The sequence below is a fragment of the Paroedura picta genome, chromosome 3 (assembly GCF_049243985.1).
Source record: "Paroedura picta isolate Pp20150507F chromosome 3, Ppicta_v3.0, whole genome shotgun sequence".
Classification (NCBI taxonomy): Eukaryota; Metazoa; Chordata; class Lepidosauria; order Squamata; family Gekkonidae; genus Paroedura; species Paroedura picta.
Genome location: NC_135371.1, coordinates 134,526,946 through 134,544,059, shown reverse-complemented (window position 1 = coordinate 134,544,059; position 17,114 = coordinate 134,526,946). Strand labels below are relative to the sequence as shown.

Here is a 17,114-nt window from a genome sequence, read left to right as displayed (position 1 = left end):
CACGGAGCTTTTATTCCAACCCCAGATCGATTCAGTCCCCGCCCTCTACACAGAATGTGATTTCCATTTGGATCTGGGGTGATTTAAATTTTCCTTCTGAAGCAAGAAGGATTGATCCGGAGTGACCCTACCTTTATTGTGCAATATCTCAGACTGCTTTTAATCCTGAATATATTCAGAAAATCGCATTGTTTTGAATCTGTGCTCTCCTCCGTGGTAGAGGACCCGTGATTGGCTACAGGTGGTCATGTGACAAGTCTGCCTTAAAGGAGAAGCCCCTAAATTCTCTCAACTTCTGTTGGCCTTGGATTTTTTTTTGTGCCTTCTTCCCCCCCCCCCCCTTCAAGAAAAGAAAGGATTTTTTCCTCCCTCCTCTGACTTCTTGGATCCTCTCCCCCCCCCTTCAAGAAAACAAAGAAAAAGTCTCCATTTGCCCCCCCCTCTTCTGAGCCTCCCTAACCACGTGCAGAAGACTTTCCTGTTTCAATGGGGAGGGGGGGAAGAGGAAGACCCGAGTTCAAAGCGATCTGAATTCAACAGGATTGACAATGGAATAAAAAAAGTAAGTGCAGACTCTGCCCAGGTTAGGTAGTTGCATTTTCTCCCTTGGACTCCTTCTACCTAGCCGTAAGACCTCCATCTCTGAAGGGCTGAGCCATCCTGTTACAGCTTCCAGACATCTGCCTAAGGCAGTGTTTCTCAACCTTCCTAATGCCGCAACCCTTTAATACAGTTTCCTATGTTGTGGTGACCCCCAACCATAAAATTATGCAAGTGTTCTTTCACAGAAATTAAACCAAAACTGATCAATGGCACCATTATTCGTGATTGTATATAATTGTTTTCTACCCCCGGGGTTTCTCAGTTCAGTTCTGCCTTTTGTCCCACCATGCCAATCTCACTCTTTTCCGCTGCTCCAGACAGATGAACGCTGTATCTTGATCTACCCCGCAAGGCTGTTGTATGGATGGTGCCCCCCCCCAGGCAAACTGCTTGCCCTGCTACAACCCCTGTGAAAGGGTCATTTTACTCCCAAAGGTGTCCTGACCCCCCAGGTTGAGAACCACTGGCCTAAGCGCTCCTGGGGGAGAACCAGGGTGGTCATCCATCAGGAGGAGGAGATGGGTGTCATCTGCATATTGATAGCACCCAAGTCTGAACCTCTGCATCAGCTGTGCAAAAGGGTGCATAAAGATGTCAAATAAAATTGGAGAGAGGACCGCCCCCTGTGGAATTCCATATGTGAATTGGTAGTGGTTTGATTGTCCCTCTCCAATTGCTACCCTCTGTTGGTGACCCCAGAGAAAGGAGATCATCCAATGATGGGCTGTCCCCCGTATTACAGTGTCGGCAAGGTGGTGAGCTAAGAGCTTGTAATCAACCAGGTCAAATGCTGCTGTGAGGTCGAGTAGTACAAGCAGTGCTGATCGGTCTCGGTCCAGCTGCTGACGAAGGTCATCCATCAGGGCAACCAGTGCTTTTTCTACCCCATGAGAATGCCAGAAATCTGGGGCAGATCCCAGGGCAGTGTGACTGAACTATCCTAAACAATTGTGCTGGGTGCAAGTTCGCAGATGCAATGGAAGTCGAGTAAAAGCTACGTTTTACTGACTTCATCCCGGTCTCATAGGCTTTCATAAGCGTCCTATAAGGTGTTCTTGATGCTTCATCGCGAGTCTTCCACCAAACCAAAACGCTCTAGTCGTCTCAGTTCTCATTTTTTAACGCGGAGCTCCTCTGTATACTGGAGACCTGCTTCGAACGGGAATGGAGAGGACTCTGGGGAGCTATCTCATCAATGGTGGCCAGCATTCGGTCATGCCAGCCGCTGACCAGTCTATTTAGAGATGTACTGGGAGGCATTGGGTCCCAGAGAGCACTCAGGAATCTGATTAGATCTATATGTGGGTGAGCTGAAATCTGCTTGGTGCCCAACTGAGGGAGAGCTGGTATTCGCAGCCAGGCCGTCATCAGATGTTTGCCCCCATCAGCTCCACATCCAGTCCCATATTGAAAATGAGATTCAGGGTGAAGTCTGCATGATGGGTAGGGCCGGTGACAAACTGCGAGAGCCTTAGTGTCGCCATGGCCAACACCAGGTTCAGCCCGTTTCCAGAGGATGATAGCTCAGCATGGACATTAAAGGCATAATTAATAGTCTGGAGAACTGTAATGACCAGGCTGCCACCAGCAGGGCCGAAGGATATCTGGTGGTGTGTTGAGCACGTGGTATACCACCCAGATGGTCAAGTTCTCATTTGTGCCCCACACAAGGCCAACACTTTCAATTCCTGGTATTGACTGCATGGGGAGTGCCCTGAAGGAATAAGCCTCCCAGATTAGAATTGCAAGGACAGCTCCATTTGGATTGCATTGCAGTAATCTAATGTAGGTGTTACCAGGCTATGTGTTACAGTGGTAAAATCTGCAGTGGAAGGGATGCAGCTAGCTCATCACCCAAAGGTGGTGAAAGGCATTCTTGGCTACCACTGCAACCTCTTTATCAGTTGGAAGGCTTGAGTCCAGCAGCAAACCCAAGCTACAAGCTTCCTTTTGGGGATGTGCAATCCCATCCAGAACAGGAGATATTCAGTTCCGGGGGCAAACCTTCCACCCACTAGTGGCACCACTGTTTTGTCCAGATTAAATTTCAGTTCCCTCATCTATTCCAAAACTGCCTCTAGACCCTTGTTCGCCTTTTTTTTTTACAACCTTCCTGGGGTCTGCTAAAAGCACAAGATAGATCTGAGTCTCATCTGCATATTGGTGGCAACTCAGTCTGCACCTCCAGATACCTCTCCTATGATTTTACAAAAATGTTGAAAATCATGGGGAACAGATGGAACCTTGAAGGACCCCAGAGGCCAAAGGCAGTACAGCAGTTCCTCCAAAACCATTCAAAATCTACCTTTATGGTAGGACTGAGAACAGTGTCTCTAAGTCCCAATCCCAAAAGGCAGTCCAGAATGATACCATGAATTAAGCTTTCAAAAACTGCCAAGAGATTAGGAGAATTAGTATGGTTGTACCAATGGAACTAAAACAGTTTCACAGGGCCTGCAAGAGGGAGCTCTTCCGCCAGGCATTTGGTTGAGGTCGACTGGAACCAGTAACACCACAGGGCCCCTGAATCTCCCTCCTAGGAATCCATGTACCTGAACTGAACCATGGACCTGTTTGATTGTTGTTCTGTTAAATAGTTATTCATTGTTGTTACTATTGCTTTATTTTACTTGACACAAATCTGAGTTCGATGTATTGTTCGTTATGTTCCATGTCAACCACCCTGAGTCTTAGGGGAAGGTGGTATGCAAGTGCAATGAATGAATGAATGAATGAATGAATGAATGAATGAATGAATGAATGAATGAACCATGTCCTAGTGCAAGTCATACACCAGAGTAACCAAGGCCATTTTAGTTTCATGACTATGCCTGAAATCAGAACGAAATAGAAACAAATAAAGCAACCCAGTGGCACCCCAGTAAGCCTTGATTCTAGCCTTGCATCTACAGCTGATCTCTCACCTTTTTGAAACATTTGAAACCCCAAAATGCTATTTAGCAAGTGATGTTATTTACCTCTGTGCCATGAAAGGCTTTAACTACCCATTTCTGCACATTATCCCCCTATTAAACGGGCAAATCATAATTTTCTCCAGGCTGCTAGAAACTGTATCTTGATGCTGTACTAACCCTTGCTTGGTTTTACAGGACTGTCTTGCTTTATAATAATTCCACAGATTTTATAGAATAAAATGCAGTGTAGTAGCCTGAATACTGGGTTTTGATGATGGTGGCCTGCATTCAAATCAATGCTTCCATGAAATTTTGGACATTTTAGGCAAGTCAGTCTCTTACGAGATTATTGTGAAGATTAAAAAAAAATACTTGTGCTGTTGCCTAGAACTCACTAGAGAAGAAAACAACACAAGTGTAATAGATAAATTATCCTGGGTCTGGGATTCATAGACTTAGGCTACAATCATGTAAGAGTAGCTTCCATGGAAATTACTTGGATTTGCTTGCAACTAAGCATGCAAGGTACTTGATTCTGCTGAATGACCATAGGCTGGTAGAAGAGGGGAGAGAGTTTTTTTTGCCAATTATCTCCTTCCACTGTAGACCCTGTTTTTCCCTCCCCCCATTCCCGAGGGTCCCCGACTGTTGGGAGTGGGGGGGGGGCTCCAGCAGGGGGGGATGGTAAATCCTACTCTAGCAATATTTATGATTTAGCCATACAGGTTAGGTTGTAAATGGCACAAAATACAGGTGGAGAGGCAAGAATCAAGTCAAGGATCAATAAAGAATAAAAAGAAATTATTAGATATTTGGTTTTAACTGGTGAGTTTTAACTAGCTTTGAATGACTTCTTGGTAACATCTGTCAAATGTTCTCCACATGTTGTATGTATGAACCATTCTAATATTTGAATTTCTGTCTGTTAGTGTTACCTCAGGGTAAGAATGAACAGCAGGCTGATTGTACACGTATGGGACAGAATGGCCCTGTACATTGCCTGGTTTAGAAAACGGAATGAGTACTTTCAATCTCCTGCAACAAGAATGTAGGTTTTGTGGGTACTGAACTTTGGTAAAACTCTGAGGGAAATGATTAGATCAATCTGTCATGCCATGTAGCAAAATTTATTGTCTCTCAGCATTAACTTTCTGTTTAGCCTGCCTCAGGTTGTTATTGTAAGGACACAATGTGGGGGAAACTATATTCTAGTCTACTGGTCATGTTAGAGCAGACAGATGGTCTGGAAATTAAAAGAACAAACATTGTGTTCTCTATGAGTCAGAATTTTTTGTCAGTTTTAGGAATAAGATCATGGACTATACCCATTTCTATTCTGTCTGGCTTGTAGCATGACTAAGGACATACGAGCGATAGACAGTGTAATTGGCAGGCAAACCATATGTGTGAGAAAGCAAGTTGTTTCTTTTTCTTTCTTTCTTTTAAAAAACAGATTGCTTTACAGATCTCTAGGGTTTCCTAGTCTGAAACAACTTTTAACAAAAGCAGGAGCTCAGAAGGTAGATGTATTCATTACTACTTGCATTGTTCTACTTCTTATGACAGAAGCTGATTCAAACTGGGCACTTTTTTCTAAATAAAAGATCACATTACTATTTAACGGTAAGCACTAATTCATTTAACAATCCATCAGGCTACTTGCAGATGGAAATTTGACCGACAGGAGCTTACATTGCATTGAATTGTGGAGGGGAGAACACTGTAAATTTAGCAGGGAAGATACAAGGGGGAAATGTATACAGGAAATGATACAATGTCATGTTAGCGCTGGTAAAGCTGATTTCCTTGCACTTTCGGTAAGAACTTGCAGGATATGAAGAAATGGGATGTTGCAGATACAACATGTAACTGACAAGCCTTGTCTTGCAATAAGGTTTACTCCAAGCACTATTCAATGCATGGACACCTTAAAAATCCATTCCCTTTTATGGGAGGTGCTGGGATTGAAAGAGCTATTTCAGACATACCGACGAGTTTGTACTTTTCCCATACTGTTCATCACCCTGCTTTGAACAACAGATTCCCTTGCCTTATCACAAACAGCTTTCAAGAGGCTTCCTCTGTTTCAAAAGTTGTTTGCTTTAGGGCAGGGGTAGTCAAACTGCAGCCCTCCAAATGTTCATGGACTACAATTCCCATGAGTCCCTGCCAGTAAAAGCTGGCAGGGGCTCATGGGAATTGTAGTCCATGGACATCTGGAGGGCCGCAGTTTGACTACCCCTGCTTTAGGGCATGGGAGGGCAGGTCTGCCCAAGGCTTCTGCTGTGGTAAGCTCTGCCAGGTTTATTTCTGGAGTTTGAATGTTAAATCCTTTTTTCCAAACTGTGGAGAGCCTAAATATTACAAAAAGAATCTTGACTCACCAGGTATTCAACTGTCAGTTGTCTAGACACTATTGGCTCCAAGTACATATTTATACCCATTACTTGTAGGACATTTATCAAATAAATAAACTACAAAATAGTCTTTATTTAAAATAGTGAAGTGGTGCCACCATGTGGATCAAAATGTTCACACAGTGAGGCCAGCCAAGACTCAAAATTTCTGGAAAACAAAAAAATGAGGTTAAAAAGCTCTTCATATCTAGGGGTGGGGGGAGCCAACAGGAGCTGGGGAGCCTCTGGTTTGGAATATGTCGGTGCAAACACTCAAGATAATATTGATAGGAGCATAATTCTTATGCATCCGGATGGATTTCTGAAAGCTCTGCGGGACCTGATGCCCTCCAGTGACTCGGCAGTCTTGGTGAAGGAATGGCCGTCCCGCCTTTTGGCTGCCATTGTTGAGATTGTTCCTGATGTCCTCTCTGCCCTCACCTCAATTAGGCCCCCTGGTATTCCCAGGAGCTTCGTGAGAGGAAGAGGGAAGTGAGACGCGTTGAGCAACAAAGCTACAAGAACATCCTGCCGCACGCTGATGAAGGCGTATGAGATGGCAGTGAAGGTGTTGAAATGTGAGTTTTATGCCACTGAAATTTCACCCATTAGCTCTCCCCTGGCACAATTATTTATGGTGGTTAGGTCTTTCACCACCCTTGATAAATTGGATTTGAGCTGTGAGGCATTAGTAAGCTTTTTTGTGGATAATGTCTTGTTGCTCTGCCGTGACATTTCTGCCACTATTGCTACAGAATGAACTGGCAGCTCTGTGGTCGTTGCAGGAGGTGCTGTTTGATGGCTTTAGGCAGCTCTCTTTAACCGAAGTGGACAAGCTGCTAGACTCAGTGAGGGCAACCACTTGCCATCTGGACTTGGGCTTCGTGGATGCCCTGGGCTTCCGGGGAGGCCGGCGTAGATCGAGTGAGTGAGTGAGTGAGTGAGTGAGTGAGTGAGTGGGTTGGTGGGTGGGTGAGTGAGTGAGTGAGTGAGTGAGTGACCAGCAGATAGGAGGTCCCCTGAGGGATATTGTCAATCTCTCCCTGTCGTCTGGGGAGTTCCTTTAGCGGCTGAAGGAGGTGGTAGTTTGCCCTTTACTGGAAAAAACCTCTCTGGATCTGCAGGACCCCACCAGCTACCGCCCGGTCTCGCATCTTACGTTTCTGGGTAAGGTAGTTGAAAGGGCCGCTGCAGACCAGCTACTGCCATTCTTGGAGGAAACTTCGGTCCTTGATCAATACCAGTTGGGCTTCTGTCCTGGCCACAGGGTGGAAATCGTGCTGGTCGCCTTGATGGATGCCTTATACTCTGCGGGGGCTAACCTATTAGTAATTTCCAGCCCCAAGGAAGCTCGCCTGGCCTCGACCAGGGCCAGGGCCTTTTCGGTCCGGGCCTCGACCTGGTGGAATGAGCTCCCGGAAGAGCTGCGGGCCCTGTGGGAACTTTCAGTGTTCCGCAAGACGGAGCTCTTCTGCCACGCTTTTGGTTGAGGCTGGGCAGCAAGGGAGATCCACCCACCCACCCCTCACAAATGTGACGGTTACGTATGCCATCAGCCCCCCCCCCTTTTTTTCTTCCTTTTAGTGGGGTTATGGTCATTGGGTTAGTTGCATGAACCTGGCTGCCATTCTTGTCTTGCCTTGTTGTGATTGGTGTACTGTGTTTTATTGTTATTGTTACTGTTTTTAGGGGATTTATTTTATGTGACCAGCCTCGAGCCTCCGGGGGGAGGCAGGATATAAATTAAATGATGATGATGATGTTGATGATGATGATGATGATGATGATAATAATAATAATAATCTATGTCGCCAGCTGGGTGGAGGTAGTCCAGCTATCCTCGTGCTCTTAGATATGTCAGCTGTGTTTGATGTGGTCAACCACGAGTTGTTAGCTCACCTCCTTGCCGAGGCAGGGATTGGGGGACAGCCTTACAGTAGCTGATCTCCTTTCTCCAAAACTGGACACAGAGGGTGGCAGTGGGCGGAGAGTTGTTACATCCCTTTTGTGCTCTCATGTGGAGTGCCACAGGGAGCGATACTCTCCCTCATGCTCTTTAACATCTATATGCGCCCTCTGGCACAGCTGGTTTGGAGTTTTGGGCTGGGTTGTCACCAGTATGTGGATGACAACCAGCTCTACCTCCTGATGGCTGGCTGGATACATTTGCCAAATGTTTGGAAGCAGTGTCTGGACAGCTGAGGCAGAGTCACGTGAAACTCAGCCCTTCCAAGACAGGTCCTGTGGCTGGGTAGAAGGGGGCAGGATCAGGAAGCATGCCTCCCCTTCCTGGATGAAGTGTAGGTTACTGATGTACTGACTGCCAGGAATTTGGGGGTGACCTTCAACGCCTCATTATCTATGAAGGTGAAAGGGTCTCCTGCAGCCCTGAAGAGGGCAGAGCTTGGTTTCCCCTCACTCAAAGCCTGTGCCCACTTAGCTATTCTGAAATCTTGGAAGAAAGACACAACAACCAAATCGGATTCTTTAAGCCATCAAAGTTTTAAACTCTTATTGAGCAAAGACAGGACTCGGTCTGACTTCTTTAGCTCCATTCTTTCACTCTATACCATACCAGATGACTTACTGCATACATCAGCCAATATCTCTGATGTACGTGATTGGGTGCTCAAAGCTGATTCATTGATTGATCACTCTTCAATTCTGCTATCACAATCAGCCGCCAGGAAGATCCAAGCCAAAGCTGTTTTACAGGTGTCCCCACCTTGATACACCGTGTTTCTTTTAAATTGTAACTCTGTAGCCCTCATCTACAATTTTATGTATGCAATATTGGAGAAATATTGTTTTATCTGTATTTGTACCATATTGTTTTTAATTATGTTTTGTAATAACCTTTGGCTAAATACAATAAATGTTATCGTATCGTATCTATGGAGGTGCAGATCATGAGGCCCAAGTGGCGTTTTACCATCTGCATCAGGCTAGGCTACTAGCACCTTGCTTGTCCCCAGAATACTTGGCCACAGTGATCCATGCAACGGTCACTTCCAGATTAGACTTCTGTAACTCGCTCTAAGGGAGGTGAAGGCTACTGGAAAGGGAAACAGGTACCTATTATAGGTATCTATATTCCAGTGCTAGAAGTTTCTTTGCCAAGATGGAGTAGCTGGAATACCTTGTGTTCAATTAGCATTTAGATATAGTAGGTATCTCAGAAACATGGGATGGGGAGAATCTATGGGTTACAGTAATTCCTGGGTATAAGCTTTAAAGGCATGACAGGGAGGGATGGGTTGGGGGAAGTGTTGCATTGTACATCAGAGAGGGCATAGAATCAAATAAGTTAGAAAGTTAGCATAAGTTAGCATCAGGGGAATTGTCTCTCCAACTGAGGAAATATGGTCCCGAGGGTTACTAAAAATTGGAGGTGTACTATTACCCATCCAGGCAAACCCCTCAGGCTGTTTTTGAGATAAAAAAGGAAATATCATTAGTATGCAGATGACCCCTAGCTCTTCCTCCTGATGGATGGCCACCTTGACTCTCCCCCAGAAACATTAGCTGCCTGGAAGCAGTGACGAGAAGCTCAAGCAGAGTCGCCTGAAGCTCAATCCTTCAAAGACAGAGGTCCTGTGGCTAGGTAAGAAGGGGCCATGTGAGGAAGTGCGCCTGCCTACCCTGGATGGCATAGAGCTCACTCCGGCTCACTCCGCCAGGAGCCTGGGGGTGATCCTGTACGCTTCCCTCACAATGGAAGCCCAGGTCACAAAGGTAGCACGGCTGCATTCTTCCATCTCTGCCAAGCCAAGCTACTAGCGCCCTGTCTGGTCCTGGAACACCTAGCCAAAGTGATCCATGCGACGGTCACCTCCAGGCTGGATTTCTGTAACTCACTCTACGCAGGCCTGCCCTTAGCCTTGACCCGGAAACTATAGCTGGTCCAAAACGCAGCGGCCAGGATTCTCACAGCGACACCGTGGAGAGTCCACATCTGGCCCATCCACCATCAGTTGTAATGGTTACCAGTTGAATTCCGGATCAGGTTAAAAGTTCTGGTAATTACCTTCAAAGTCATACGCGGTCAATGCCCAGTGTACCTGAGGGACCGCCTCCCTGCCTAAGCCTCCAAAAGAGCCTTACGCTCCACCACCACCAACCAGCTAATGGTCCCTGGCCTAAAAGAAGTTTGCCTGGCCTCGACTAGGGCCGGAGCCTTCTCTGTCCTGGCCCCCACCTGTTGAAATGATCTCCCAGAGGAGATCAGGACCCTGACGGAACTAAAACAGTTCCACAGGGCCTGCAAAAGGGAACTTTTCCACCAGGCATTTGGCTGAGGCCAGGCACAACCAATCACCATCTGCAGGGCCCCTGCCCCCCTGCCCCGCTCTGAAACCTACTAGACTCCTGGACCTGTTTGAATCAATATTGTTCTATGGTATACTGTTAGCTGGTAATATCAGTTAATAATATGAATGTTATAATTATTATATTATATGTAAGGTTCCATGTATAGTTTCATTTTCTGTTCTATGTAAGCTGCCCTGAGCCTTCAGGGAGGGCGGTATATAAATATGAATGAATGAATGAATGAATGAATGAATGAATGAATGAATGAATGAATGAATGAATGAATGAATGAATGAATGAATGAATGAATGAATGAATGAATGAATTAGGGAGGTGACTAAAGCAGGTCTCAAGACCAGATGAGAGATATATGCTACAGCAGTTGGGCACAATAACCACAATGCTATTAAGTTCAGCATTCAAATCAATGGAAGGTACCCCTAAAGTCCAGAACTGTAGCATTTGATTTCAGAAGAGGGTACTTAAACAAATGAGAATAGTTAAAAGGAAGATGGAGGAACAAAAGCGTCGGATCCCTGGATTATCCCTGGATATAACGGCTGGATCAGACATGTCACTTTGTTTAGCCAGGCCAGGCCATACATGCCATAAAATGTAACACCAGGTACTGGAGATACAAATTTTATAAAGGTGATTTCAGATATCAAATGGCAATAGCAGGTGAATTACAATAGCAGGCTTGATTGGATTAGATGATATGCAAAGGGGTAGTAGGTATGGAGATACCAGTATTGATAATGCAACAGGAAACCTAGATCTTAGTTTGGTTCAGAAGGCTGCAGTCCAGGAGTAAATAGACATAAATGTGACATTAGAAACCACAACATTCAAAACTCCGTGGGGGAAACTTTAACCTTCTAGGACATTCAGTTGCTGACCTAAGTATAGCTGGGCCCTGAATTCTGCAACTGGATGCAAGATATATACTCAAACCAAAAAGCAAAGATTTTAATTAATAGAAGCAATTTTAGTCAAAAAAGGAATATGTCATGAATGTCCCTTGTCAACCCTATTATTTAACCTAGCAACAGAGACTTGAGCTACAAAAATCAAATATGACAGAAGGAATAAAAATGAAGAATGCAGGAACGACTGATGATGGCGCCGTGCTAGCCTGTTCTGTAACGAGCTCCCGAGCCAAGCAGAGGGCCAGGTGCAGAAGCACCTGGCAGACCTGAGTGGGATGCGCAAATCTTGCTCGCTGGTCACCCCAGGAACCAAGAATGGCATCCTGAGGGTCCTACAGATCCGCGGAGACTTAAATTCTCCGGATTACCGCTGCTTGTGCTCAGGGCCATAATGGCGTCCTTGTCGAAAATAACTTTCTAATCTTGAAACGACCAGCCGCATAAAATCCTGCATTTTTCCCAGACCATCTCTTCCCAGCTTGAAAAGAGCGGAAGTCTGGCAAATCAACAATGCAAAGACTGTGAGTTCTCTGTTTGCTTTCCTCTTCTTTAAAGCCAGGCACTAGCCCCCCTTCTTCCCCCCTAACCAATCTGCAAGGGAATTCTTTCTTCGGATGGGAGGCAAGCCAGATAAATACACTCATTAAAATAAACAAAAGAAAGAACTTAAGAATTTATTAAGGAGAGCCCAGTGGGAGATTTTGACAAAATACGGAGATTGACTAACTGATAATTCCTGATCGCCCGAACTCTCGCGAGACGCCCTGTCTGTGATCTATGCATTCTGTGGAGTTGTTTACAGCAATGGAAAACCTAACTAATGCACAGATGTATCGTTTATTATGCAAGGGCAACTCAGAGATACTGAAAGTAGTCAAAAAGGTTGAAAAGGGGATTCAAGATACCAAGAAAGAGCTCTCAGACAGAATCGACGATTTGAAAAAAATAGCTGATGAAAACACAACTCAGCTGGCAACACACCAAACAAGAATCCAATGTCTGGAAGCTAATCAACAGGAGCGGGAGAGAGTGGCAGAAGACAACTTCGAAGTCCTGGAAGTAGAATCTAAAGCAAGGAACGTAAAAATCAAAGGCGTTTCGGAAGAATTTGGGAAAACACACCTAAGGAAGGAAATCACCAAAAGCCTGGAAGACTACTTAGAGGAGGAAGAGATTCGGATTGACAAAGTATACAGAGTCTATTCAAAGGCGGCCTCATGCAGGAAACAACCAAGAGACATCTTTGTAAGCTCTGAAAGCAAGGCTGCAAGAAATAATCTATTCAGAAAGTATCAGGAGACGCCGCTGAATTTGGTGGATCAAGAAGCACAAATATTTCAAGACCTACCATCATATACATCATGGAAAAGAGCACAATTCCATTTTTTGCGACCACCTGAAGAATGTGACGAACAGTGGAGCAATTATCTGATCTTTCTTAAGAAAGACAGCAGCAAGACAGCAGCAACTTTTAGGTTAGGGCTAACATATGATGGGAACTGACTATATATTACTTAAGATAATAACAGACTATATTCTCATATGTATCAATAATTACTTTGCTAAGAAAGACAGCAGTAACTTTTAGTTTAGGGCTAATATGCGATGGGAACTGATTATATACTTCTTAAGATAATAACAGACTATATTCTCACATGGATTAATAATTATTTTGCTAGCTGGTTGTTTCTTTTTCTTTTCATCTTTCTGTAAGTGCTTCATATACAATAAAAAAATTTTTTTTAAATGAAGAATGCAGAATTTAAAATGAAAAACTCAACAGGCAAAGTGATTTTAACAGTCCTGGATACCCCAGAATTGTTACAGTACATAATGAAACCTAGTGAAGAATTTGGAACCTTCTTAGGGTATAAAGTCAAGAGGAAGAAAACAAAAACATTGGTATGCTGAGGACCTTTGAAATAAAAATGGGAACTGAGACGACTACAGCAAGTTTGGAGGAGGACTTGTGATGAAGCTTCATGGACATCTTATAGAATGCAGTCGAGAGCTTATGAGATGGTGGTGAAGTTAGTAAAATTCAACTTTTACTTGACTAGCATCACATCTGCTTACTCACGCCTAGCATAATTATTTAAAATTATTTGACCTCTCACCGCTCTGGAAGAAGGGCTCCAGAACACTAGCCAATTGGATATATGCTGACTGAAATAGACAACATACTAAAGGAAGTGAAGCCAATCACATGCTTTCTATTCTAGTGCCTATTATGGCATCCAATATGAGAATAGTGCTCCCCCCCCCAATCCAGGAGATAATCAACCTTTCCCTAACAATGGGAGAATTCCCAGAAGTTCTAAAAGAGGCAGAGGTTCACCCGTTGCTCAAGAGCCCAACGAATGTCGTCCCGTTTTGCACCTAGCATTTCTGGGAAATATGCTTAAAAGGGCTGTTGGGGACCAAATGTCAGCTTTATTTATTTAAAAAATTATAGACTGCCTCTTCTAGAATCAATCAGCTTGTGGTGGTTTACCTAGATCTAAAATCCCATAAAACAGTAAAATTCCCATACAAAACCCAAGATGGTGGTAAAAAACACAACAGGATGACCCACTGTACCCCTCCCATTTCCCCCCCCCCCACATCCTGCGGTCGGCAGTCCTCCAGGGAACAGCTACAAGGCATGCTTTCTACAGGCCTGCACAGGAAAGCTGCAGTTCTTCCTAGCCTGGCCTAAACAAAATGCCTGGCAGAAGAGCTGTCTTACCGGCCCTGCAGAATATTGAAAAATCTGTCAGGGCCCTTAGCTGTTCTGGGAGCTCATTCCACCAGGTTAGGGCCCGGACCGAAAAGATCCTGGCCCTGGCCCTGGCCCTGGCCCTGGCCGAGGCCAGGCACGCCTCCCAGGAGGGAGGGACAACCAGCAGATTCCTACCTGCAGAGCAAAGAGCCCTGTGAGGGCCATAAAGAGACAAGCAGTCCCTCAGGTAAGTGGGGCCCAGGCTGCAAATGGTAAGTACTAAAACATGAACCTGATCCGTTAGCCAATCAGCAACCAGTGCAGTTGCCACAGCATAGGCTGAACATGGTTCCTCCAAGATGACTTCATAAGGACCCTAGCAGCTGCATTTTGCACCAGCTGTAATTTCTGTGTCAGAGACAAGGGAAGGTCTGTGTAGAGAGAGTTACTGAAGTCTAGTCTGGAAGTGACCGTTTCATGGATCACCATGGCCAGGTGTTCTTAGGACAGGTAGAGCCTGGCGTAGATGGGAAAATGCACATTTGTGTTACTTTTGTGATCTAAGCCTCCATAGAGAGGCATCAAAGATCACCCCCAAATTCCTGGGCACAAGTACAGCTGTAAGCTGTATGCCATCCAGGTAGGGGAGATGCACTTCCTGATACTGTCCCCTTCTAGCCAGCCAAAGGACCTCCATTTTGGAGGGATTAAGTTTCATCTGGCTCTTCCTGAGCAATTCAGACACTGCTTCCAAACAACTGGTGAATGATTCTGGCAGGGAGTCCAGCCGGCCATCCATCCATCAGGAGATAGAGCTGGGTGTCATCTGAATACTGATGACAACACAGTTTGAAACACCAGATCAAGTGTGCCAGTTACCACCCCGTCTCGCATCTTGTGTTTCTGGGGAAGGTGATTGAAAGAGCCACTGCAGACCAACAACTAGCATTTCTGGAGGAAGCATCGGTTCTGGATCCATTCCAGATGGGTTTCTGCTCTGGCAGTAGGGTGGAGACAGCTCTGGTTGACCTGACTGATGTCATCTGGTGACAGCTAGACTGAGGCAGGTCAGTGCTGCTGGTGCTGCTCGATCTCACTACAGCTGACATGGTAGACCATGAGCTCCTTGTTCGCCACCTCACTGGTACAGAGATTCAAGGAACCATCCTTCAATGGGTAGCCTCTTTTCTCTGAGGCTAGGGTCAGAGGATCACACTATTGGCAAATCCCTTGTGGAGTTCTGCAACATGAGATTCTCTCCCTGATGTTATTCAACATCATTGTGTACCATCTCGCCCAGCTAGTCCAGAGCTTTGAACTTGGGTGCCACCAATACATGGATGATACTCAGCTCTACCTCCTGATGGATGGTAGATGTCCCTCAGAGCTCATTGGCCCAGTGCTTGGAGGCAGTTACAGTGGGTTAAAGCAAGCAGTTTGAAACTGAACTCTTCAAAGACAGAGGTTCTGTGGCTGGGGAAAAAAGGACCAGGACCAGGAAGCATGCCTTCCCAGGATCAATGGATTACAACTTAGGACCATTGCACACCTTTAAAATAAAGTGAAAGGCTTACCATTTGCAGCCACCATATTTTTGGCATTTTGCACGACGTCACCAACATCTAGCATCCCAGCAGCAAACCAGCAGCTACATTCTCCATTGTAAAGCGAAAGTTGGGAAATCCCAAAAAGTGGATTCCACCAACTATTTGGCATGAGTGAGAGGAGAGTACCCAGCAAGCCACATGCCAAGGAAATGTGCTGAGCCGAAGTAGCGCTATCTCCACCTCCAGCGCCTGCCCTCGTGCCTGCCTCCCTTTTCTTTCTTTTTTTTAAAGCAAACTGTCTGAGGCAACAAGTATGCATTAGATCACCCAGGCAAAAAAAACAAAACAAAACAAAAAAAATCCCCCCACTAGTTAACACATTAAGCATGCCTCTCTACCCCCCCCCCCCCCGAATAGGAAACAAGATTGCTTCAAGGCTAATGATTCCAAAAGGAGTGGCATAAAAAAAACACTATGCATCTATGATCAGATGCATAGGCATCTAAACAGAGAAGTTTTATTTAAAAAAATACTAGCTTGCTTCACGGGCGCTTTAAAATGGGGAGAAAGGTGATTGGCTGCCTGGCTTGGTAGACGGGGGGAGGAGAATCATGAGTATCCTCTGCCATTTCAAGCTGGTGTGCAGAGTGCCCAGAAGCACAAGAAGGCGGCTTACAGAAGGGAGAGATCCAGGAGGTGAGGAATGGCCAGAGGCGTGTTATTTAATAGCGTTACGTTGTGGCACTGGAGTAATGCTATTTTTTTCAGTGTGCAGAAATGCCCTTACTGTAGCATAATCAGCTAGGAACCTGGGACTAATCTTCAGTGCTTCCTTAATGATGGAGGCTGAAGTCACGAGGGTAGTACTGCTGGTATTCTTCTGTTTACGCTAGCTAAAGCTACTGTCTGACCCCAGAACACCTAGCCACTGTGATCCATACAACAGTCACCTCCAGGCTTGATTATTGCAACTTGTTCTATACAGGCCTTCCCTTGGCCCTTCTCCAGAAACTACAGCTGTTCCAAAATGCAACTGCCTGGATTCTCACATGAACACCATGGAGAGCCCATATAAGACCTGTTTTGTGACAGCTGCAATGACTTCCAGTTGAATTCTGGACCCGGTTCAAGGTCTTGGTATTATCCTTCAAGGCCTTACATGCTCTGGGCCCTGCGTATCTGGCGACTGCCTATCTGAAAATGTTCCCCAGAGAGCATTTTGGTTGGACAATGCCAACCAGCTGGGAATCCCTGGCCATAAAGAAGTCTGTTTGACCTGGACCAGAAGTCTGGCCTGGTGAGATGAGGTCTCCGGAGGCATCAGGGCCACAACAGAGCTAGCTAAGTTCCACAGGCCCTGCAAGACGGAGCTCTTCCACCAGATTTATGGATGAGGCCAATCAGAAAACATAGTAAAACAACAAATCAGGCCTCCTTCCCTTCCCCTCCCCCTTGGATTTACACCACCTCCTTGTTTGAAACATCAGTGAGCCAGCAATTTATCTTTTATTGGTTTCTGACCACTGCACTTTTAGCTATGAATTTAGTTTTATACTGTTTTTATTGTTTTATTGTTTGTTGTAATAAACTGTTGGATTTGACTCTGTTGTTCACTGCACCGAGATGGCAAGTCCAAAAGGGGTGGTATATAAATTAAACTATAAAAATAAATAAATTAATAAATATAATCACTGTTCTTCTCTCTCTCCCCC

At 45.3% G+C, this 17,114-nt stretch overlaps 1 protein-coding gene across 6 annotated transcripts in view; it reads left to right on the top strand.

Moving 5' to 3' along the window:
- Nucleotides 1-17,114, top strand: part of SLC16A3 (solute carrier family 16 member 3) — a 51,662-nt gene that overhangs the window by 14,556 nt on the left and 19,992 nt on the right. Inside the window, exons 2-3 of one of the 6 annotated variants that reach the window (XM_077328013.1) lie at nucleotides 4,448-4,566; nucleotides 6,365-6,492. The exons of 4 other annotated variants lie outside the window; for them this stretch is intronic. The gene's annotated coding sequence lies outside the window, so the exon portion shown is untranslated. The remainder of the gene's footprint in view (nucleotides 1-4,447; nucleotides 4,567-6,364; nucleotides 6,493-17,114) is intronic. One more of the 6 variants, XM_077328014.1, reaches the window with a different exon arrangement.